Consider the following 23,987-nt stretch of genomic DNA (forward strand, 5'->3'; position numbering starts at 1 on the left):
TTATTTATTATATTACATTCTCCAAGCCAATACTTGATTTCTGTGACTTCCTTTCAACTCCTTCTTGAAAAACGTACCTACTGCTTGCTTTCAATGAACTCCAGTGACATTCTGAAATAGGGCTTGACCATTTTGACACTTAAACATCCAGAGGGCAGAGACATAGTCTCATGTCTTCATGAATATGGTTTGATTCTGGATTTGTAGAAATACAATATTCTTTAATTACAAGAATTATCTCTAAGGTATATAAGGTAGTCTCTGTTCTAGAAAGTCTAAGATGCACTAAAATTGAAAAATGAAGAAATGATCACTGAGGCTCTGTTGACTGACTGAGAAATAAGAATCAGCTAATGTGAAACATTTGGGCAACAATTTCCAGAAAGAAACTCAATAAGCTGATGCAAAATAAGAAAATTGCTTTCCTTTGTCAGAGACCCAACCTCCCACCTTGCTTTTAAGATACTGCAGTGAAATGCTGAGTAGGATACATAGGGGTGAAAATTGATTTTCCCTGAAGTGTACACTGTACATTCAAAGCCAAAATTCTTTCAACAAGATTAATAAGTGCTATTCATGGCGTTTGTTCCCTGGGCAGATCAACAGTGTGAAGAGCATGAGTAGAGGCTACAAAGTCCTCTGCTATTGTCGGATGTATTTGAGCACAGCCCACCACTGTTAGGCTCCCCTGGTGGCTCAGATGGTAAAGAATTTGCCTGCAATGCAAGAGACCTGGGTTTGATCCTTGGGTTGGAAGATTCCCTGGAGAAGGGAATTGCAACCCACTCCAGTATTCTTGACTGGAGAATCCTATGGACAGAGGAGCCAAGTGGGCTATAGACCATGTGGTTGCAAGGAGTCGGACATGACTGAACGACTAACAGTTTCACTGTTGAAGGAACTCTGATCATCTTTTGGGGAAGGGGAAGAACTCTGGAGAGCCAATTTAAAACACAAATCACTTTTAGCCAAGTCTGGTGGTTAATTAAATTTCTGACTTGTAAGCTAAAAATCTTTACTTATAAATGTAGAACTTCCCTAACTTCTAACTCACAACTCTTAAGGAACATAAAAGGTGAGAAATCCTCCCTAACCCTACAAACATGGAGTAAGTTAAGATGGACCCAGGTCAGATGGAGGGGCCAAAAATTAGAAACACAAGGAAAGGACATAGCAGGGTAGGCTTCCTTCCATCCTGACTCTTGACTAATAATTGAAATTCAATTCATACTTTTATTTATTTAAAATAACAATCTGGGGCTTCCCTGGTGACTCAGTGGTAAAGAATCCACCTGCCAATGCAGGAGACACAGGTTTGATCCCTGGTCTGGGAGGATCCTGCATGCCATGGAACAACTAAGCCCATCAGCCACAAAAGTTGAGCCTGTGCTCTAGAACCTGGGAGCCCCATGAGCTCACATGCTGCAGCTACTGAAGCCCAAGCACCCTAGAACCCATGCCGTGCAACAAGAGAAGGCACCACAATGAGAAGTCCATGCACTGAGACCAGAGAGTAGTCCCCACTCTCCACTCTCCACAACTAGAGAAAAGCCTAGGCAGCAAGGAAAACCCAGGACAGCTAATAAAAATAAGGTAACAGTTGGAATTAATTTCTATAATGTATTGGAATTATATTTCTATTAATTTCTATATTTCTATTAATTTCTATATGTATTGGAATAATATAGTTGGAATTAATTTCCAACTATAATGTATTTGAAAAAATCAGGGTGTTGGAACTAAGAAGCCCTGGTTCTAGACCTGCCTGCTTTCAACTTCTGTGACTGTAGGCAATTCCTTTCACCTTTTAAAGATTCAGTTTCTGTATCCATATAAGGACAGGGCTTAAAGATCCTAAGATGTCTTCAATTTCATGATTTTATAATTTATGAATCTTGGGTTTCAGAGCTGGCTGACTCACTGATGATTTATCTGAGAAAAATAATATTATTGACTCTCCAATGAGAGACTAATATTTCCTGTGGGTGAAAAATTAATTTTTAGCTATCACTAATGTCAAACCAAAGAAAACATCCTGACGCCTATAAAAAATTTAAAGAGTCTGCCCAAAGATAGATGGCTAGGAAATAACAGTGTGTGAGTTCCCATAATTAACTAAAACTCCACATACGAATCCCTCTTAATTTATGAAAAAATTCTGTGGTTCCTTTCCTTTTCCAAACTAAATATTCTCAGAGAAATGAAAATATGCTTAAGGAGAATATGTAGCTGGGAGCAGCAATATTGTATTTTCCTATGAATAGCATCTAACTCTTTAAATGACGAAACTAATATTACAAAGTGATAATAACATGCTGCCACATGCTAATCCAATGTTTGTAATTTCTACTGAATCTCCAAGAAGAAAATGAACCATCAGACACTTGGAATGTAGATCTGAAAATTGGATGGTATGAAATTTGGATGAACTGAATAGGTTTTCCTAAGACCATGAATCCAAAGTGGCCACTTAGTCATAGTTTTTTAAAAATATTTATTTATTTGGCTGTGGTAGGTCTTAGTTATGGCATGCGAGATCTTTTAGTTGTGAATACTTAGCTGTAGCATGTGGGATCTAGTTCCCTGACCAGGGATCAAAACTAGGTCCCCTGCATTTGGTAGCTCAGAGTCTTAGCCACTGGACCACCAGGGAAGTCACCCTTGTCACGGTTGTTTTAATCAATGATGAAACATATATACTACGCCAATGGATGCTTGAGGATATAACAATGAGAATGCTTTTGGATAAAGAGCTGTGAACTGACTTAAACAATGAGGCAAGAAGGAGGGCCGGATTTGGGGCGGATGTTACCCAGACCGCCATCTTTGCTCCTGATACTCTTTCCTCTCCCTGATGGGTTGGTCCACCGCCAGTTTGGACGCTGGTTCCAGCATCAGGCTCTCGTAATTTCTGTCTCTCCTTGACAGATCACAGCACCTGGAACATGGTGAACAGGGCGCAAATGATAAAAATTATAATCAGTGGTGGCATGTATCAGGCTTTCATTGCATGTTCTGTTTTGCCTGTACTGATTCATTTACTCTTTGCAGGCAGTGCAGTCCTCATGGGACTTCCCTAGCGGTCCAGTGGTTAAGAATCTGCTTTGCAATGCAGGGGAAATGGGTTCAATCTCTGGTTGTGGAGCTAAGATCTCACATGCCCGCATGCCACAATGAAAGATCTTGCATGATGCAACTGAGACTCAACACAGCCAGATAAATAAATAAATATTCTTTAAAAAAAAAAAAAAAGTCCTCACATTCTTTGAGATGCCTCCCTTCAGAGGGGAGGTCTAACTTCTCTCTTCTTGAATGTGGACTGCACTTAATGACTTGTTTTAATGAGGATAAAGCTAAAGGGATGATGTGATGTGTGACTTTTGACACTAGGTCATAAAAGGGCTATAGCTTCCATCTTGGTTGTTCTCTTGCTGTCTCTGTCTTTCTCTTTCTCTCCCCACTAGCTCTGGAGTAGGCTAGCTGCCCTGTCTTGGGGACTCTCATGCCTGTGAAGAGGCTCACGTGCTGAGGAGCTGAAATACAACCAAACTCCGGACCCTAACCATGTGGCCTGCCCATGACTACACGAGTGATCCTGGAGGCAGTTTCCCCAGTGGAGCCTAAAGATGTCTACAGCCCGTTGGCAGCTTGACTGCAGTCTCCAGAAGGACCCTGATCCAAGGCACCGCCTAAGTCTCTCCAGGACCCCCGGTCCTTAGGGAATGTATGAGAGGGACTTCTCTGGTGGTCCAACAGTTAAGACTTCACCTTTCAATACAGGGGTTGTGGGTATGATTCCTGGTTGAGAAACCGAGATCCCACGTGTGTGTGTGCTCAGTCACTCAGTTGTGTCTGACTCTTTGGAACCCCACAGACTGTAGACTGCCAGGCTCCTGTTTATGGGATTCTCCAGGTAAGAATATTGGAGTGGGTTGACATTTCCTCCTCCAGGAGATCTTCCCGACCCAGAGATCAAGCCCACATCTCCAGGGAAAGGCTACCCACTCCAGTATTCTGGACTAGAGAATTCCATGAACTGTATAGTCCATGGGGTTGCAAAGAGTTCGACACAACTGAGCGATTTTCACATTACATCAATAGGCAAATACTACCATTATCCCTTGTTTCCGATGAACAACTTGAAGCCCAGGAAAGTTATGTAATTTGTTCCAAGTCACACAGCCCGGAAGTTGTGGGGGCAAGAAGCACACCCCCCCACAGTTTTGTTTCTGAGTTCACACCCTTCGCTTCTGCTGTACATATCTATGCCTTTTCTTGCTTATTTTGAAATCTTGTTCTTTCTTTATAGTTTGTCCCAACTTATAGTATTGGTAGATAATTCAAGTCGGTTGAGATGAGTAATAAAGACAGTGTTAAAGGCTTCTTAAAAATGACTCTATTTGTAGTTAAAAATGTTTTTATGTTTTAGAAGCCATCGAGCATTTGTGTACCTTAGAACTTTATATCAGAGAAGGCAATGGCAACCCACTCCAGTACTCTTGCCTGGAAAATCCCATGGACCGAGGAGCTGGTAGGCTACAGTCTGTGGGGTCTCGAAGAGTCGGACACGACTGAGCAACTTCACTTTCACACATTGGAGAAGGAAATGGCAATCCACTCCAGTGTTCTTGCCTGGAAAATCCATCTATGGGGTTGCACAGAGTCGGACACGACTGATGAAACTTAGCAGCAGCAGCAGCAACAGAACTTTATATCACAGAATATAAATGTGAGAGGCAGCTCATGGCTTTATGAAAGGGGTAAAGAATTTGCTGAGCTTCCACATAAAGGGAGAGACCTGAAATTCTGTGTAGAATCAGTTTTTCCTCATCAAAGGTATGGCAGTGATACAGTCTACAGAGGAGCCTGGCATGCTGCTGTCCATGGACACACTAAATCGTGTCAGAGTGGATATGATTTAGCAACAGAATAACAACCAAGTGTAATTCCAGATATGTCAGGTGTTGGGTGGTTCCTTTAGACATCCAGGAAAGACTTGAAGAAGTTACTTTTTTCTGAAGTCATGTGACCATCGAGCTGAACATCAGGAAAGCCTGGGCTTTGATTCCTGTATCACAGCTGAGTCATCCTGGTGAAGTTTCCACACTGTTTGCAAATTTCTGTGTCCTCCCTTTCAGATGGAGAGAGACAGAGGCTTGGAGCTGGACTCCTCCCAAGGTTCTCAGTTCTCCTTACTTTCTGGTTTCTGACCCCTCAGTGGGGTGACTGGCTCTGAGCTCCAGGGGCCACAAGTGACTACTTCTGCTTTACATGGAGAGTTCCCTCCATTTTCTAAAGAACCAGAAGACAGAGAGAGGAAGTTGTCTGCCTGAAGTCAGCTGGAGAATGACTGACAGGACCTCTTTCCATTGCTATATTTAGAATTTACTCCCAACTCTTACTGAAGAATATGTTGCTGTTTAGTCCTTAAGTTGTGTCCCACTCTTCGTGACCCCATAGACTGTAGCTCACCAGGCTCCTCTGTCCATGGAGTTTTCCAGGCAAGAATATTAGTGCATGTTGCCATTTTCCACTCCAGGTAATCTTCCTGACCCAGGGGATCAAACCCATATCTCTTGCATCTTCTGCATTGGCAGGCAGATTCTTTACTCCTGTGCCACCTGGCAAGCCCTTCATAACATTTACCATACCTTTTCTAACTGCTTTTTAATTATGTCTCCCTTTCTTGACTGTAAGCCTCATAAGAACAGAAGTCACATCTTTTCTCACTGTACTGTTTCTAGCATCTGGTACTGAGCTTGGCTTCTCTGAGTGTACTCAGTAAATATTTGTTGAATATATGAATGAATAATTTTGGACAACATCTCTCAATAATTTTTAACATGGTAAAAGTCAAATAAAACACATATGAGGGCTACCTGTGGCTTATGCACCTCCAATTTGTGATATCTGCAGAAAGTATGGCCATGATAATTTAGCATGGACATTGTTCAGGCATTTGTTATCAATCTTCTGTATAACTCTGGAAGACTCAACAGACTTTCACAATGCGTCTAATTTTGAACAGTTAAGATACTGGTGAAACCTTGACATTTCAATAGCACAGATGATTTCAAATATTTCTCTCCCAAACTGAAAGCATGATAAAGTTTTTTTTTTTTTATCTTCCTTTAAATTAAAAACAATTCTCCCTATTTTTTAAAAATGGAAATGTGTCTTGATCACTCCTTAGTTATGGTTTAGAGCACTTTGCTCTTCATTAGGGAAGTGGTTCATCTGCTATTTCTTTATAAACCAAAGTGGCTGCCTTTGGAGGAGGATCAGAAGCTAAACAAAGGGAGTTTCCTCAAATACATCCTTGACATCCCTGCTCTTTGCTCCCTACTGGTCCTTGAATGCAGTTTCTCCTCACAATACATTATTTAACTTCATGGTGTTTGGTTGGTACTTTGATACTGTTTGAAGGAAAAAAAAAAAAAAAAACTTGAGTCAATGTAACATCATAAAGATTCCTTGGGATAAAAATTAGTATAGAAATGGTGAGAAACATTTCCCAAGGCATCATTCAGGGTTCACTATGAACAAATGTTAATTGTAAAAAGTTTACATAATTAAATATTGCGGTTTCAATAACCCTAACACGCTCCTTATATAACTATGTGCACAACTATTTTAATCACTTTTTAGTGGCTGTCTAGACAGACTGGTAGAATAACTTGATCTGGAATTTAATTAAATAGAGATTACAAAACTTTAAAAGGAAAAAATGTTGTATGGCTTCAGTGTCTTTTTTTTGAAGATGTGGTTTGGAGATGAACAAGCATATAAGCAATTTGGCCACCTGATGCGAAGAACTGACTCTTTGGAAAAGACCCTGATGCTGGGAAGTATTGAGGGCAGGAGGAGAAGGGGACAACAGGGGATGAGATGGTTGGATGGCATCACCAACTCAATGGACATGAGTTTGAGCAAACTCCAGGAGCTGGTGAAGGACAGGGAAGCCTGATGTGCTGCCGTCCATGGGATTGTAAAGAGTCAGACACGACTGAACAGCTGAACTGAATGACTGACTGACTGATAAAGAAGCAAAGAGAATGCTGGTTTTAAAAATGATATGTTGGGTAAAAGAGAGAAAAAGAACAGGGTTATAGAAGGGTTGAAAGCTGCTATGTTTGTGAAACCATTATTAGGGATTACTCTGTAATTCAAATTTGGAACTAGGTCCTTAATATATTTCATGTGTTTGGTGGTAAATAGCATCAATGTTTGAAAAATGATTTTTCCCTTTCCTATCCATTGTTTCACAATTTCAACATTGCCTTTTTCTGCTGTTTTTCCAAGAAAGAGGTTGCTGCGATTATGCTCTTTCAGTTTTTATTCTGCTAATATCTTTTCACCCTAAGTCTCACATTTTAGAAAGTGATTCAAATAATGGACCCAGTAAGAAAGCAATTACATCCTCAGCCTAGAGTCTGGAAGAGTCAGACACAGTTAGAATGCAGAGAGAACTGGGGGGAAACCCCAATCAAAGTGAAAAGTTTTATAGTTTATGGTGAAAGGGAAGGTTTGTAACTTCTGACATGAGGTCATGAGAAACCTTTTCAGCTTCTGTTTTTGGAGTCTTTGGGAGCCCATTTCCTGGAGAAATCCAGCTGTCATGGAAGGGGACTACCTTGAGACCACCATTCAGGGAGGAAGCCCAAGCAGTCACATCCTTTCCCATTACATCATCTATCTTGACAACCCCCAGATACATACATTTTCCCCCTCTTGTCCTCTAAGACTCAGAGTCATGTGCCCACAGGTCTACTTCACATCTCTGCTTGGAAGTCCCATTCCACAAGCATCACAGTGTTAATGTTGGAGACTCTACACTTGATTTCCAGTCCCCCCATATCTCTCCCTTCTCCAGTTGCTCGCCTTGGGAATCGGTTCAACATCCACCCAGAGCTCTAGCCAAAAGCCAAGAGTCAGCCTTCATTTACTGTCTTCTGAACCTCACCACTAATCCATCCACAAGTGCTCGTGGTTCTGCATCCACCAATGTTCCTTGGGTATTTTCCAGTTTTCCATCTCTGCTGTCTGCATCGTCATCTCTTTTGGTAGCCTCCTTACTGACTCCTGTCTCCTTTCCTTCCACTCTGCTATCCTATTCTCAACTCACCAACTATAGTCACGTTTTAAAATGTTAGATGGATCATTCCAGGTCCCTGTATAAACACTTAAATGGCTTGCTAAGGCATTTGAGCACAATCCCAATGACAGAATGTGGTATGCGTGGTCCTACCTGGTCTCTACAACCTCATCTCATCGCTACAACCTCATGTCCCTCTCCCCTTCTTCAACTCTTCCAGCACAAAAGCCCTTTCTCACCTGGGAACTTGGAAGTGATTGCCCTTTTCCTGGACCACTCCCACTGCTCCTCACATTCTCAGCCTAAATGGCAGGGAGGCCTCTCATGATGGCCTCATCTAAAGGAGCTGCTCAGTACCGTCAACCATGGCATCCTCTTTGTGTACTGTAATGTTTATAACCACTGTGATTATTTTGCTTTTAAAAATTATTTATGTTGTTTGAAGTATAGTTGACATATTATATAAGTTAAAAGTGTAAAATATAATGATTCACACCTTTTTAAAGGTTATAGGTTCAATCTCTGGGTTGGGAAGATTCCCTGGAGAAGGGAAAGGCTGCCCACTCCAGAATTCTGGCCTGGAGAATTCCATGGACTGTATAGTCCATGGGATCGCAAAGAGTCAGACACGACTGAGCAACTTTCACTTTCACTCCATTGATAGTTATACAATATTTGCTATATTCCCTGTATTGTATAGTATATACTTGTGGCTTATTTTATATATACTATTTTGTACCTCTTAATCCCTTACCCCTGTATTGCCTCTCCCCTTTTCCCTCTCATCACTGTAATTATTTTGGGTTTTTACATTTAATATGTATTGTCTAGCTTTTTATAGTACTCTTGAACACTACAAACTCATGACCTGTGTCTGTTTTCCATTCACCATTTTGTCCTTTGTATTCAACCTAGTGGCTGATACATACAAGGTGTTCAGTTAACTATTCTGTTGAATAAATTAACAAATACCAAAGCTTTGGGAAATCGCAAGAGAACCATGTATTTGGTTTAAGGGGGAAATTGCAGGAAGGTGGTCTCTTCCACCATACCATAAGACAGAATGGAAAACTAGAAACAGAAGACCCGCTTTGAAGGGTACCACCTCAGCGTGACACCAGGGGCACCAAGTTCCCACACATCTCCTGCTACATGTCTTGGACTAGCTGCTCAGCATTTTATCACTCCAGTTCCCATCTTACCCTCATCCTGTAAATCCAACTCCCATGTCTGACTCTTCAGCAGCCCTTCCCTCTTCTCTCTCATCTACACTTGTGATTCCACCCTACCAAGTTCTATCCTCAGGCTAAAAATGCCCCTACCAGCAGCTTGAAACCACGAATCTCCACTTCGATCACTCAGTGAATGGGGGAGGATAGTCCTCAGTTTCACAGTCCTACAACTGTGCTTCCAGCTCCCAAAATGACTGAAGTAGAGATGACCATTGGAGAAGGAAATGGCAACCCACTCCAGTGTTCTTGCCTGGAAAACCCCAGGGATGGGGGAACCTGGTGGGCTGCCGTCTATGGGGTCGCACAGAGTCAGACATGACTGAAGCAACTTAGCAGCAGCAGCAGCAGCAGCAGAGATGGCTGTGGAACTTTACAACCGCGCTGAGAAGTAAACAAGTGGGTACATGACTCTGAGGCTCAGAGGAGAGTTTCAGGTCAAGTGTACACATTTGTGGGTCATCACAATAGATGACTCATTGGAAAAGACCCTGATGCTGGGAAAGATTGAAGGCAGGAGGGGAAGGGGATGACAGAGGATGAGATGGTTGGATGGCATCACCAAGTCAATGGACATGAGTTTGGGTAAACTCCAGGAGTTGGTGATGGACAGGGAGGCCTGGCGTGCTGCTGTCCATGGGATTGCAAAGAGTTGGACATGACTGAGTGATTGAACTGAACTGAACTGAACAGTAGAAGAACTCTTCAGACAGGATAAGACCCACAGGAAGAGGTGATAGAAGAAGGAAGAAAGAGGATGGTTGATGGCAAAACAAACAAACAAACAAACAAAAACTGGATAACTGGGAGGAAAATAATAATCTTTTTTTTCCTCTGACTTTTGGTCCAGATGAGAAGAGACAGTCTCCAAAACATCTCGGCTCCTGATGTTACTGCTGAATCCCAGATGTCAATCTGGGGAAGCAAGGTGAAGAGACCTTAACATATTTTTTTTGATTTTTGCTCCCAGTATTACAGTATTGTCAGTACCCTACAATTTTACCCATTTCTTCTTCATGAAGGTTTTGAGATGTGCTCAGGAACTGGTCCTTTTTGCTACTGTGTGCAGGTCACCATTTTATCTATCTCACCCGGCTCTCTGGAGTTGTGCAGCCTGAGTCACCCTGTGTCACGCCCCAGCAACGGGCCACACTTTGCTAGGAGCCACGCCCCTGGGTCTTCCTGTGGTGCTCCAGAACTCTGGTTACCAAAATTCTTTCAGAAAATTCTCTTATGTGTTAATTTTGTTCAGGGAATCACAACTACAGGATTGATCCTTTTTGGATGATTAACTTATAATTTAGGTATGGAACTCACTATTGCCATCAGATTTGAATTTTGTAAAGGGACTGGTAAGATCACCCAAAGGCAAACCCTTCACCAAAGGGAAATCCTGTTCCACATGCTCCTTAGAGAAAAGATGCTGAAATGAAGATGCTTAAAGCTCAGCGTCTGCTGACCTAAGACTCTCTCCACAAAGTGGCTCCCTGGGATGAAAGTGGAGCCAAGTGCTCTCTGGGGTGAAGGTTGAACTTGTTGTTCTTTTGCCTCTGAGAGCAAGAGGATTAAGGCTTCCCAGGTGACTCAGTGGTAAAGAAACTGCCTGCTAATGCAGGAGACATAGGTTTGATCCCTGGGTCTGGAAGATCCCCTGGAGAAGGACATGGCAACCTGCTCCAGTATTCCTGCCTGGGAAATCCCATGGACAGAGGACCCTAGTGGGCTACAGTCCATGGGATTGAGTCCATGCCAAAGAGTCAGGCATGATTTTGTGACTGAGCACACACACAGTTAACAGAGAAAGTCTCTGAGGCAGCTTTACAAATATCCACCTCATAAATTCAAAGTTCCCTCCATCAGAAATGTAACTTTCAAATAAATTGAGAACTTCAAAGAACAAGCTTAAACTGAATCATGGAAATACAAAATGGCTAATAGGTACATTTTACACTATGGATGAAGAATGAAGATAAGCCCACAAAAATATGACTATCAGAAGTTTTTCATATCCTTCTTCTCAAGCATATGGGTTGCTGTGTCTGTGGGAAGGAATGGAACTGGGAACAACCACGAAAGTGAAAGCTGCTCAGTTGTGTTCGACTCCTTGTGACCCCATGGACTATTCAGTCCATGGAATTCTCTAGGCCACAGTTCGGGAGTGGGTAGCCTTTCCCTTCTCCAGGGGATTTTCCCAACCCAGGGACCAAACCCAGGTCTCCCACACTGCAGATGGATTCTTTACCAGCTGAGCCACCAGGAAAGCCCAAGAATACTGGAGTGGGTAACATACCCCTTCTCCAGTGGATCTTCCCAACCAGGAGAAAATATTCTAATCTTTGGCTGGAGTGAGCTATCTTATCTATAGAATTTTTGCGCCCCCTTTATTTCCTTAATTCAGGCATACGGTAAGTCCCAGACCTCCTTCAAGGTGTGCTAGACATTGCAAAGCCAATAAAATCTCCTGAGATTCTTGAGCCACATTGGTCCCTGTTGCCTCTGTATGACAAAATTTCCCTTCAAGGACCACGGTGACTGTGTGAAAAAAGAGAATGGCACTAATGGTGTAGTTTAACCTAAATTTTGTATTTAGACTCTCTTGAAAGATATCACCACTGCCATTACTGACCCAGATATTCACTACTGTCAATTAACAGGTCTCAAGAAAATTATTTTTAAGTTATAGGGGAAAGCATGTTTTTGCCTCTTCTTTCAGTGCACTTTAGCCTGTCAATAGGTAGCCAAGCTATTGAGGAAGAGTGAGTTGGATTAACTCACGAAACAATACGTTGTAGTGTCAAGAAAAATCAAAGAGCCAGAGGCAAACATACAAGTATGTTACAAATCTTTTGCCAAGAGTTAAAAATCCAAATTTATGTATCCATTAAATAAAGAACCATCAGTAGTGGAGATGGTGATAAATTAGCCTGGATGAAAAGAAATAATGCAGTGAACAGTATGCACAGCAATTAGGACCCAAATAATAACCTCAGAGTCATGCAATATTGGGTTGCATTGGTTGCAAAATCGATGTGACACTGGACCTCTGTGAAAAGCTGCAGTGACTCTGGAATTAAGAAATTTGGGCGTTGTGAGTGGGAGTGGTATTTACTTGGTTTTCAGCTCTTGAAAGAAGCAGTTTGATTGAGAGGTGGGTGGCTTTGTGAACAGCATATGTGACATATTTAATTCTACACGACATGGATAGAATACAATTGTTACATTGACTACTTAGTATTCCAATGTATCCTCTCTCATCATATTTCTGCTTTGACTCTTGTTGCTGCCTTTGTCTTCTAACCTAAAAATTTTAGGTTTAAGATTTTTGCACCCCTTGAAAGCACAAAGAACCCTGACTGTTAGACTTTATAAAAGGATGTGCCAACTGCTATATCAAAGCAGGTCATGATTTTATTAAGATGCATTAAACTTGGCAATTGTCAGCATTGAGCAGGTTCAACCTCTGTCTCCCTGTGGTCAGGAACAATGTAGGAATTTTAATATGAGTCTCTGTGGTGGCTGATTTGAATTTCTAGGACAGTAATTAGAGAAGACATGTTCCTGGTTGGCAAGCGCCTTTCCCAGGTGTTATCTCAAATGAAACGGCTTTGAGGTGTATTTAAAATGCCAACAGTCATAGCCTGTGAGAGCCTACAAAGAGGTGAGTTTATTAGCTTCAGCGTCCTTCTTTGGTAAGTCAAAAACTGTGCACATGCTGGTTGGCATTCAGAAGTTGAAGGAAATCTATCAGCCTGGCCTTACCCTCATGTAACACCCAATGCGTGCCTTGTTCTTCTAAAGCCCAGCTGGCAGTATTTGAAAAGAAACCTATCTGATTAGCAGTCATGCAGCTCTGCCAGAGAAGGCAATGGCACCCCACTCCAGTACTCTTGCCTGGAAAATCTCATGGACGGAGGAGCCTGGTAGGCTGCAGTCCATGAGGTCGCTAAGAGTCGCACACGACTGAGTGACTTCACTTTCACTTTTCACTTTGGTGCATTGGAGAAGGAAATGGCAACCCACTCCTGTATTCTTGCCTGGAGAATCCCAGGGATGGGGGAGCCTGGTGGGCTGCCGTCTATGGGGTCCCACAGAGTTGGAAACGACTGAAGCGACTTAGCAGCAGCAGCAGCAGCAGCAGCATGCAGCTCTGCAATTTCCTATGCTAATTCAACAGATCAGAAATTCAATGGAATGAGCAGAAATAGCCATCTTTTTTTTTTTTTTTTGAGTTAATGAATACTTATCAAATGCATATATAAATGGTAATTTGACATAGTGAAGAGCCTCAGGACAGAAATGTATGGGCTGGTGATTTTAAAAGTCAAAACTTTTAGATTAGAATCTGGGCTTTAAATATGTTATCCTGGTGTCTGTTTCAAAAATTGTATATGGTTTCATTTGAAAGTTTAGTCTAAGTTCCAGTGACCTGATACCTAGTTAAGTATGTGTGTGTATCTATCCACTTATATACTTACATATATGACATAGATATATACATAAAATGATATAGATATAAAAGAATATATAAAAATTATATATTGAAATAAAAGATATAAAATGTTATATATATTTATAGAAACATATATACCTATTTATATCTATATCCTTTCCCTGTAGACTTATGTGTACATACATATTTTTCTCTGTACATATATACATATTTTTTACTTCTTATATATATTCTTTTCTTTAGGGAGAAAACAATCTTTCCCTTGGAAAGAAACATTGTTCATTGTAAAGGCAACTGAAAAAGAAAAAGAAACATTGGACTTGGGTGGTAGCTGCATTAATTTGCTGAAATTTCATAGTCGTGTCTCTGCAAATTGGCCTCTTGCTGGCCCTGAGGAATATGTGGGTGAATACCAGACACAGAAGAATGTCAACTTGGCCTGTTTTATGAAGATAAGGTCTTGTAATTTCTTTCAGAAAGTAGCTTAAAAGGATAACAGAATCACACCTGGTATTTCTTTTTCCTTCTACTGTTTAAACAAACACAGAAACCTTCCTCTTCGGGGGAAGTTAAGGTTCCCGAGACCTGTATTTATTGCTGATTTTTAACCGTGACGTTTGCTTCATTGTCTCATTTCATCTTGGTCATCATAACAGTCTCCTGGTGTCCAGCCTCAGAAGGGCCCCTCTGATGTTCAGTGACCACTCTGTTCTCTCTCCCAGGATATGACGTGTCCCTGGGGTCGCCTGGGAAAAGATGGGCTCTCCGTTTCCTCCTCAGTGGTGGAAAGGTTTGATCCTTTTTCTAGTGCTCCATTATTTTCGTAACTTGGTCACTGTTTTTTTAAATTTCTTCTACTCCTCCTGTAACAGTACAGACATGATTCCGTATTGGATCCTTTCGCTCTGACTCTTATGCTTGGTTGCCTGTGCTTAGACAGGCTGGCTCTGCACTTTTGGTAAAAGAATGTTGCCCAGAGCCTGAAATACGCATGATAACCCACTCTCAAGGTTCTGACCTTTACGGTATAATACTTTTCCATTCCTATAGAGACAAAGAGCTGAAGAACAGAGAATAACCAGTCTTGTTGGAGGTTTATAGGAACACTGTGATCAGACAAGCTCAGACAGCTGTAAGAACAAAAGATTCCTGCACCAGAAAGTTTGCAGCCAAGAGCCAACCTTTTCCTGTTTTAGTATAAAAGAAGCCTGAATTCTAATTCCAATAAGACGCTTCTTTGAGACACTAGCCCACCGTTTCCTCAGTCTGCTGGCTTTCCCAGCAGTCATCATTTCTCCCCCAGCGCCTTCTCTCCGTTTATTGGCCTTTCCTGCCGTGAGCGCTCCTGGCTGGGACTCTGTGCACTGCTGCCACCTGCCGACCAACTCTCTCTCTGCACGTCTTGAGTTCAAATTTCTCAAGGCAGACCTGATCCTGTTAGCCAGGGGTTACCCGGCCTCTTTCAAACTATGGGGCTGGAGAAGACTCTGGAATGTCCCTTGACAGCAAGGAGATCAATCTAGTCAATCCTAAAGGAAATCAACCCTGAATATTCATTGGAAGGACTGATGTTGAAGCTCCAATACTTTGGCCACTTGATGAGAAAAGCCGACTCATTGGAAAAGGCCCTGATGCTGGGAAAGGTTGAGCGTGGAAGGAGAAGGGGGCGACAGAGGATGAGATGGATGGATGAGATCATTGACTCGATGGGCATGAGTCTGAGCAAACTCTGGGAGATAGGGACGGACAGGGACGCCTGGCATGCTGCAGTCCTTGGGATCGCAGAGTCAGACACGACTTAGTGACCAAACAGCAGCAACCTGGTCTCTGCACATGTGCCTGTTGGACAGACCTGTAAGAGTATTTGGTTCTAGGTGACACTTTTATCCCTGGTCTAGCCTAGATGGGATCAGAGTGGTGGGGTTGTGTAGCACAGCAGGAAGTCACTTGCACCCCTGCATTGAGGGCAGGATTCTCTCATTTCTCTGGACTGTACCTGACTCTGGCCTGGTATAGGAGATGGTAGCCCTGCCTCACAGCGTGGCTGTCAGGACTGAGAGAGAAGGCCAAGTGGCCGGCACGGTGCAGGCTTAGCAAAGCAACAGGCTTTTCCTTGTGAACTTTTTCACAATTTCCTTTTATTTCTTGCCTCGGTTATTTGTGTGTCTCAAGAAGGATTCAGATGGGTCCTATTTAGGATACAGCAGTAAAAGAACCTATTGTGTTTTGGAATGAAGACAGTGGTGTGCTGATTATCCAGGCCACCCACCCTGAATGCTGTCCACGTGCCAGCTTTGAGGGCTTTGGATGAACACTGTGTGGCAGGTTCTCTGTTGGTCCTTCTGATATTGAGGAGGCCGCTGGGACTCTCAGGAAGGTTAGGTAACCTTCCCAAAGTCACTTGCTTGCAGATTTGGTTTTTAACTCCACTGAAGAACTGAACCTTCCAACAGCCAGTAAGTTGAATTTTTAGTTTCTGGAAAATTATTTTGGTGACTGTCTTGCTGTTATAGAATCATTACATAGTTTGTTAATTTATGATATCATACATCCCCAAAGTGGCTGGAATATAATGGGTGCATGTGAAACTGACTTTTAAAAATTACTAGCCGATCAGTTTAAATGTTAAGGATATCAGACAAATCAATGTTAAACTGAGACAAGAGTATTTTCTACAAGTGTACTTTTTAGTATGTACATATAACAGAGAAATTGATAAAGTTATATTTTAAGAAAACAATCAAACATAAAATCTGTAAGCCGTGCTTCTCTCATGGTGGTTGTAGAAACAGATGCTCTGAATTTGTTGCTAATTTGGATCAATAGCAACTGATCTGATCTGATCTGATGGGCTCATGAGAAAATGTTCTCCTTGTTATATTTTTAAAATGTGATGTATAACCATTACAAACAGCACATTCAATACCTTATTTATAAATGATCTTAAATACAAAGTAATTTTGAATAAACATTCCATTTTCATTATTTGATTCTGTCATCAGGGGAAACACACTTTATTTAAATCTCTGGAGCTTCTGTTCTAAAGACACATGTGAACAATTATCCTGCTGTCTTGACCCACCTTTTACTAAAGAAAAAAAAAAGAATAAATTGCTTTTTCCTCTCCTCTCTACCTACTGTTAATGTACTAATATTTATTACTTTTAAATGAGACAATAAACTTGTCAAGAGCTCTTCTTTTTGAGAAGGTCAAAGGTATGACATTTGGATATTTTTGAGAGTATTTGAAATGTATCTTTTGATATTTTGGGTAACAGCCTTTTCAGCTTTCATTGACAGAAACCACAAATCATTCCTTATATTTAGTAACTTCGGTAAGCTTACTGCAAAGATGCATCAGTGTGTAGTAGTTCTGGAAATAGATGAAGAACAAAACTCTCTTTTAAGGCTCAGTGTAAGTAATTAAAATCAAAAGGACAAGGGACAGAATTTTCATTATATTAAAATATTATCAGTGTGGAATATGCTGCAGCACCTTCTTATAATAAATTACTGTAGCAAGCATTGTAGATCAAGCCCATAAAGTTGTGTAAATAGAATTTATATACCTTTGTAAACACAGGCTTACGTGATAAGGGCGTATTGAGTGAATGAATGAATCTTAGAGATGGTATAAGGTAGTGTTTAATTGCAGACTTCACTACATGAATTCAAATCCTCGCTTTGCCAATTCCCAGTTATGTTTTCTTGAACAAACTGTTCAATTTCTCTGGTGTTTTTGTTCTATGCACAATATCAATATGAATGGTACACATCTTATAGTATTATTATGTGGATTAAATAACTTCACACATAAAGGATTTAGACTTTCTCTGGTACACGTGTGCTTAAATGTGTTACCTCTTGTTATGTGACTGTTTTTCATTCTCCTTCTTTTAGAAAGAATAAAACTGAAACTAATAATAAAAGGACTGGGCTTCCCTGGTGGTTCAGTGGTTAAGAATCTGCTTTGCAATGTAAGGAACACCAGTTCAATCCCTGGTCTGAGAAGATCCCTTATGCCAACTAAGTGCATGAGCCACAACTACAGAGCCCACGATCTGAAACAAGAGAAGCTACCACAATGAGAAAGCCCACATGCAGCAAGGAAGACCTACGACAGCCAAAAAATAAAATAAATTAAAGAATAATAGGATTAATCCATACTGAGAGATGAAAAACACTCAAACATCACAAGGATAGAGTTTTGAAAATGGGCCCCGTCTCAAAGAGTTAATGAAAATCTCCGGTACCCAGAACGAGAGTGACCTATGAGCATAAACAGAAGGTTGACTTGTCCCTCCACGACCATCAGTGGATGGTGAGGGCTTGAAATGATGAATGCAGAAGTTGGAGAGGCCACTCTGAATGGAGGGGAGGAGCAAGGTGTGACTGCGTGAGGTCGCTGAGCACCCTGGAGCTGGGAGTACCTCGTATGCACCTCATATCGCCTTCCTTCACCCACTGCAAGTTCATATACCCAGACCTGCTGACTGGGCCAAACCCACCTCTGGAAGAATTCAGAGTGCGAGAAGCAGTTTATCTCTGTCATTTTGGCCAGGACACAGGTCTACGTGCGTCTATCAGCTGAGGACAAATATTCAGCTAAGCACAGTCAGGAAATCCTGCCACTGCTGGCTAAACAGCCCTTTATCCTGTGAGGTGGAACCACTTGACTAAAATTTCCCCTTCCTTGGCAAAGGCCTTCTGTTAAATACTCCTGACAATGTGTACCCAATGCCCTTTTTAATGGGCTTTTAATTTTTATCGCAAAGTAACACTTTTCATCATCCATAAAGAATTTCTGCACTGCTACATTCAAATTCCCCAAAGTCTTGTCTAATTCTGCTATTTATTCTCCATAACTGCAATCAGTGAAATCCTCAAGTCTTAGGAATCCTCTTAGCAATGGTTGACACACATTGAAATCTGTGTCATGCATGTTGGGATATCTGAAAGAGTCTGAAAAATAAAGCATTTTATAGCCATTATCTCATTAAGATTTATAAGCATCCTAAAGGGAACATGTTTTCAGTAATCCTATCTTACGGATGAGAAAATTAAAACTTAGATATGTACCTTTCCCCAGATTAATCAGCTAGAGTTTGGTTTAGTTGTAATTTCAGGTGGACTTGATTCCACAATCAGAGTTCATCAAGTTTTTAGTTTGTTTGTTTGTTTTTTTCTGATTAGGCTGTAGGCACTCTTCCTCCTGGGCTTCGCTGGTAGCTCAGTGATCAAGAATCTATCTGCCAGTGCAGGAGATGTGGGTTAGATTCTTGGGTTGGGAAGATTCCCTGCAGAAGGAAATGGCAACCCACTCCAGTATTCTTGCCTGAGAAATCCCATGGACAGAGGAGCCTGGCGGGCTACAGTCCATGGGGTCGTGAAAGAGTTGGGCATGACTTAGCAACTAAACAACAACTCTTCCTCTTGCTGTGGGAGAATGGTTTTGTGCTTTTGTGAAATTTAGGTCTATGAAAAAGAGACAATACAAATGGCCAGGTTATAATTATTTGGCGATCAAACATTACATGGGAACTAAGTGCCCAGGGTAGGAAAGATAAACTCTTGACTTGGGTCATACCACTGGACAAGTCAGTGCATCTACCCCTGGTATAAGCAAGGTGTCTCTTGGGTCAGCACAGCTATCCTCCCAGATCCGGGGATCAGATTTTGACTGGAGTCATCAAGAAGGTCTGGGCAATGGGGTGTTGGAAATGGAACATCATTTGGGAATAGGCGGGACCAGATCCAGTTGAGGGTACATGGTCCCTTGATGGACTTCCCTGGTGGCTCAGACAGTAAAGAATCCACCTGCAATGTGGGAGACCTGGGTCCGATCCCTGGATAAATTCTGTTCTTGTTCAGTTGCTAAGTAGTGTCTGACTCTTTGTGACCTCATGGACTGCAGCATGCCATGCTTCCCTGTTCTCCACCATCTCCCAGAGTTTATTCAAGTTCATGTCCATTGAGTTGTATGTTACATATGCCTAAAATAACAGAAGAAACCACCAGCTTTTCATTTTATGTAAGACCTCAAGCAATTATGCAAGTGAGCACAAAGAAAAACCTGAACAAGCTCCCTTGGGATGTTCTGGAGAGTGGGCTGACTACAGATGGGCAGGTTAACAGTGATGGGGAATACACCATACTTGGCAACAAACAGCTTGACCTCTCAGATGCCAGTGACTACGACTGAGAAGGTAGCAAGGGATACAAAACAGGGTGGGCTTGTTTTTGAAATTTCATCATTTCTACCTATGCACGTTTTGACCACATCAAAGATCTTTTCCTTCAAGACAAGTTGTGATGAAAATATCTGTGATGAAAATATCACAGGGGATTGAAAATAATAGGCTAAGCGTTTAAGTTCTGCTTGTGTGGATGGGGCAGAAGGGGATGGAGCCTCTGAGAGTAACTGCCAGTCATGAGCAGAGCTGTTCTCCCCGGCTCCACCCGCTCTGAAAACCCCAGGACCTCTGGGTCTCTCCCTTGAGATGTGTCATAGACAGGCAAGTTGTTTAATGATGCATCTTCCGGTTCCTCCTTGAAGGACTCCAGTGCTCAACCTGGAAACCCACAGAAGAAAATGTTTCACATATAAGGAAATGAGAGCAGACGTGGGAGAAGGTGACATCAGTGGCCACTGTCGTCTGGAGTCAGTATATATGAACAGATTCAGGATGCTGAAAACGATACGGGAAGCTGTCTGGCCTCTCCAGCCAGTGTCAGAAATGACAAAAAATGGTGATGGGGAGGGTTGGCCCTAGATGGAAAGAGGCTGAAGAGACAGGATACAGTAGGTCCCCTGCATACAAATGAGCTCTGTCTGAGAGCAGGTTCATAGTCCAATCTGTTTGTAAGTCCAACAAAGTTAGCCTAGGTACCCAACTAACAGGATCAGCCAGGTAGTAACTGTGTGTGTGTTTAGTCGCTAAAGTCACTAAGTCATGTCCAACTCTTTGCAACCCCAAGGACTGTAGCCCGCCAGGCTCCTCTGTCCATGGGATTCTCCAGGCAAGAATACTGGAGCGGGTTGCCATTTCCCTTTTCCAGGGGATCTTCCTGACCCAGTGATCAAACCAGCATCTCCTGCATTGTCAGCAAGTTCTTTACCACTGAGCCACCTGGGAAGCCCCAAACCTCTTGCTCTAAGAGGCAAAAGAACAAGTTCATATAGTAATATAATACTTTTCACATAGAATACATAATATATAAGTGCAAACATACATACAAAATGCATAGTACATAAAAACAAAGGCAAAAAATAAAGAAGATACTTTATTCTTACAGTACAGACCTTGAAAAGTACAGCAGTATGTTCAATAGCTGGCACACAGGGCATGTTCGCACGTTTCTTTGAAAGTCTGTAACCTGAAGGTTCATACTTCAGGGACTTATTGTAATTAAACACAACATGCAAACCTTGAATGCATCTTAGGTCAGGAAAAAGAAAAGGTGTGCAGATGTTTGGGGAAACAATTAAAAGTAGTTGAAATATGGACTTTGCATTACATACTGTTATTGATTTGAAGTTAATTTTCTCAAGTGTGGCATTGATATCCTGGTTATGGAGAAGACCCTTATCTTGGGACATAAATGATTAAATTTTCAGGCTGAGGGAGGTCTAATGATGACTTCAACTTGCTGTCCAGTCTTTAAGAAGAAAGCAAGTAGTTTCAAATAGATAAAACAGTCAAATATTAACAGTTGGTACATCTAAGGGACAGGAATACAGGCGTTCCACGATATTACTTTTTAAAGGTTCTAAAATCTTCCAAATTAAATGTTGGGGACATGTGGTCCCTAATACTGTCCCTCTTTTCTGGAATGTCATGTACAGAATTCATGTCACAGATTAGCAGTCACCCTCTGTGTGCAGGGTCTTCTTGAGACATGTTTTACTCTTTCCTTTTTATATTGCAGGAATATTCCTTTGGACAGTGCTGACATTGCTCAGATTCTTTTTTTTAAACTATTACTTTATTTGATTCTATTTTTTTTTTTTTTTTCCAAAATGGTACCTTGGCTGAATACACAGCACTCTGGAAATAACCTTAATAATTTTTAAGTGAATTCTATTTTAAATAACTGTCACTTGTACAATTGTACAGCAAATTGACTTGGGCATGCTACTCCGCATTTTGGGGGGTGTTAATTTCTCCATCCCCCAAATGCCCGTTTGTGAAAACTCTGTCTCCTGTTTCCTCTCTTGGGTGATGGGTGTGCCAGGTGCCCAGCACGCATGCTGTCTCTGGGACTGGCCACAAGATGGCAGTGTCTCAGAACATTGTTCTACTTGGAAGGGAGACCTGAGAGCCTGGCTGAAGGTCTGAAAGGGGCATCCATGGCAGAAGGTTGGCAGGTCGGATGCTGTGTTCAGCATCTAAATGGTTTGAAACAAAGAGCTGGATGGTGCATTGGGGAAAAGACAATACTAGTCGGCCTTGTTATATCCTTTGCTTAGAGCTCAATTACTTTATACAACAATCATCCCGTGAAACTCCAGGAAGTATTTTCTTATCTGTATCGATGCTAAGTTTGCCATTCTCCTCTAGCTATTTATGTGGCAAAGTGCGACAGAGGATGAGATGGCTGGATGGCAGCACTGACTCGATGGACGTGAGTCTGAGTGAATTCCTGGAGTTGGTGATGGACAGGGAGGCCTGGCGTGCTGCGATTCATGGGGTCGCAAAGAGTTGGACACGACTGAGCAACTGAACTGAACTGAACTGTACTACAGCAAGGATATCACCTAGCATTTCTCCCTGTCAGCCCACGACCCATTAAGTTTACTACTTAAGAAATGTAAACTAATTCAACTCTCTTTTTGTGACGTGAATTCTAAACACAGTTAAAATGTTCTTCCCTCCTAGTGTATCCATAGAATTATGGATGGGTGAATATTTTCATTAAACTTCCACTAAACTCAAAACCAAAGAAGAAAAGTTTTCTTGCTTAGAACCATTATACAGGCTATAATCTTTAATAGGTTCAACCTTTAATATTGGGCTTTCATAGCATAGTCTGGAGCTAATGATTGAAATGTATGATTACCGTGACAAAGAAAATTAAGGTCATTTTTGTCCAAAGTCCAGTGCAGACTCAGTAAATTCCAGAGAAGCCTCATAGAAATAAAATTTGATGGCTCTGCAGTTATCTTTGGATGAGCTTCAAACTCAGACTATAGATCACTTGTAAGTGTCTAGGAGAGCTCAGGGTTGGTGAAGCCAAACTCAAAGCTTATGAAGAGGTAAGGAGGGATCCATGGGGCTCTCTCAGCTAGTGTGGTCTCCCTGCTCCATAAATCTGCCTGCAGCCTCTTTTCCGGTGTGGGCTCATCTCCGGTGTGGGTTCTTTGGCAGAGGACCTTCTCAAATCTGCAGAGTGAGCTCAATGTCTGGAGTAACATCATTAGGGTTCTTTTCCTCTGACAGCCTCCTGATAAATTCTTCTCCCAAATGGACAGACACTTGAGCAACTGTGCTTAATGGATTATCTTGTTAGAGCCGTATAACCTTAGGATTATCCAAGGCTGAATCAAGTGCAAACGTTTGTCTTTCACTTGATGGACCCACAAACGGAATTAAGCCCCAGCCCATTAATCAGATCAACTCACAAACTGTCTTACTGTGTGAGTATACAGTGATGTGCCTGGCAAAGTCCACTCCTGGGCTGGTATCTATGAACCCAGATAAAATCCTAGTTTCTACCTGGTGGGTAGAATATATTTTACTCTTTCAAAATTATGGATTACTTTTATTTTTGGTTTTCTAAAAGTTCCAGGGGTTTAATTGTGGAATGTGTATAAATTATTGTGGAGTCTATTATTTTACTTATAAACACTCAAAGTCTGACATCAAGACATGCTATTGTTATCAAGACTTGATTCTTAAGATGTGCATTGATTTTAGATTAGTTTCTCTAAAAATAACGACCAGAGCTCAAGTTTTCATCACAGATCCCATCTCTTCCAATTACTTATAAAACTTTAGGGAAGGACTGGAGTACTTTAGAAGTGTTTTAAGGCTTTCTCAACTGGTTGCATGAAGTTATCACAGCTTCTAACACCTGTTCCTTTCACTGTGTTAGCAGATTGTACCGTGGTAGGTTGTCAGGGCAGAAACTGTGCAGTGTCTCCCACTTTGTTTTTAAAGTGGCTCCAGTAATCCTGCAAGATTTGAGGATTCCAACATTTAATAATAGCTAG

This window comes from Bos grunniens, chromosome 20 (assembly GCF_055505025.1).
Source record: "Bos grunniens cultivar Pamir isolate PY7600 chromosome 20, Bosgru_T2T1.0, whole genome shotgun sequence".
Classification (NCBI taxonomy): Eukaryota; Metazoa; Chordata; class Mammalia; order Artiodactyla; family Bovidae; genus Bos; species Bos grunniens.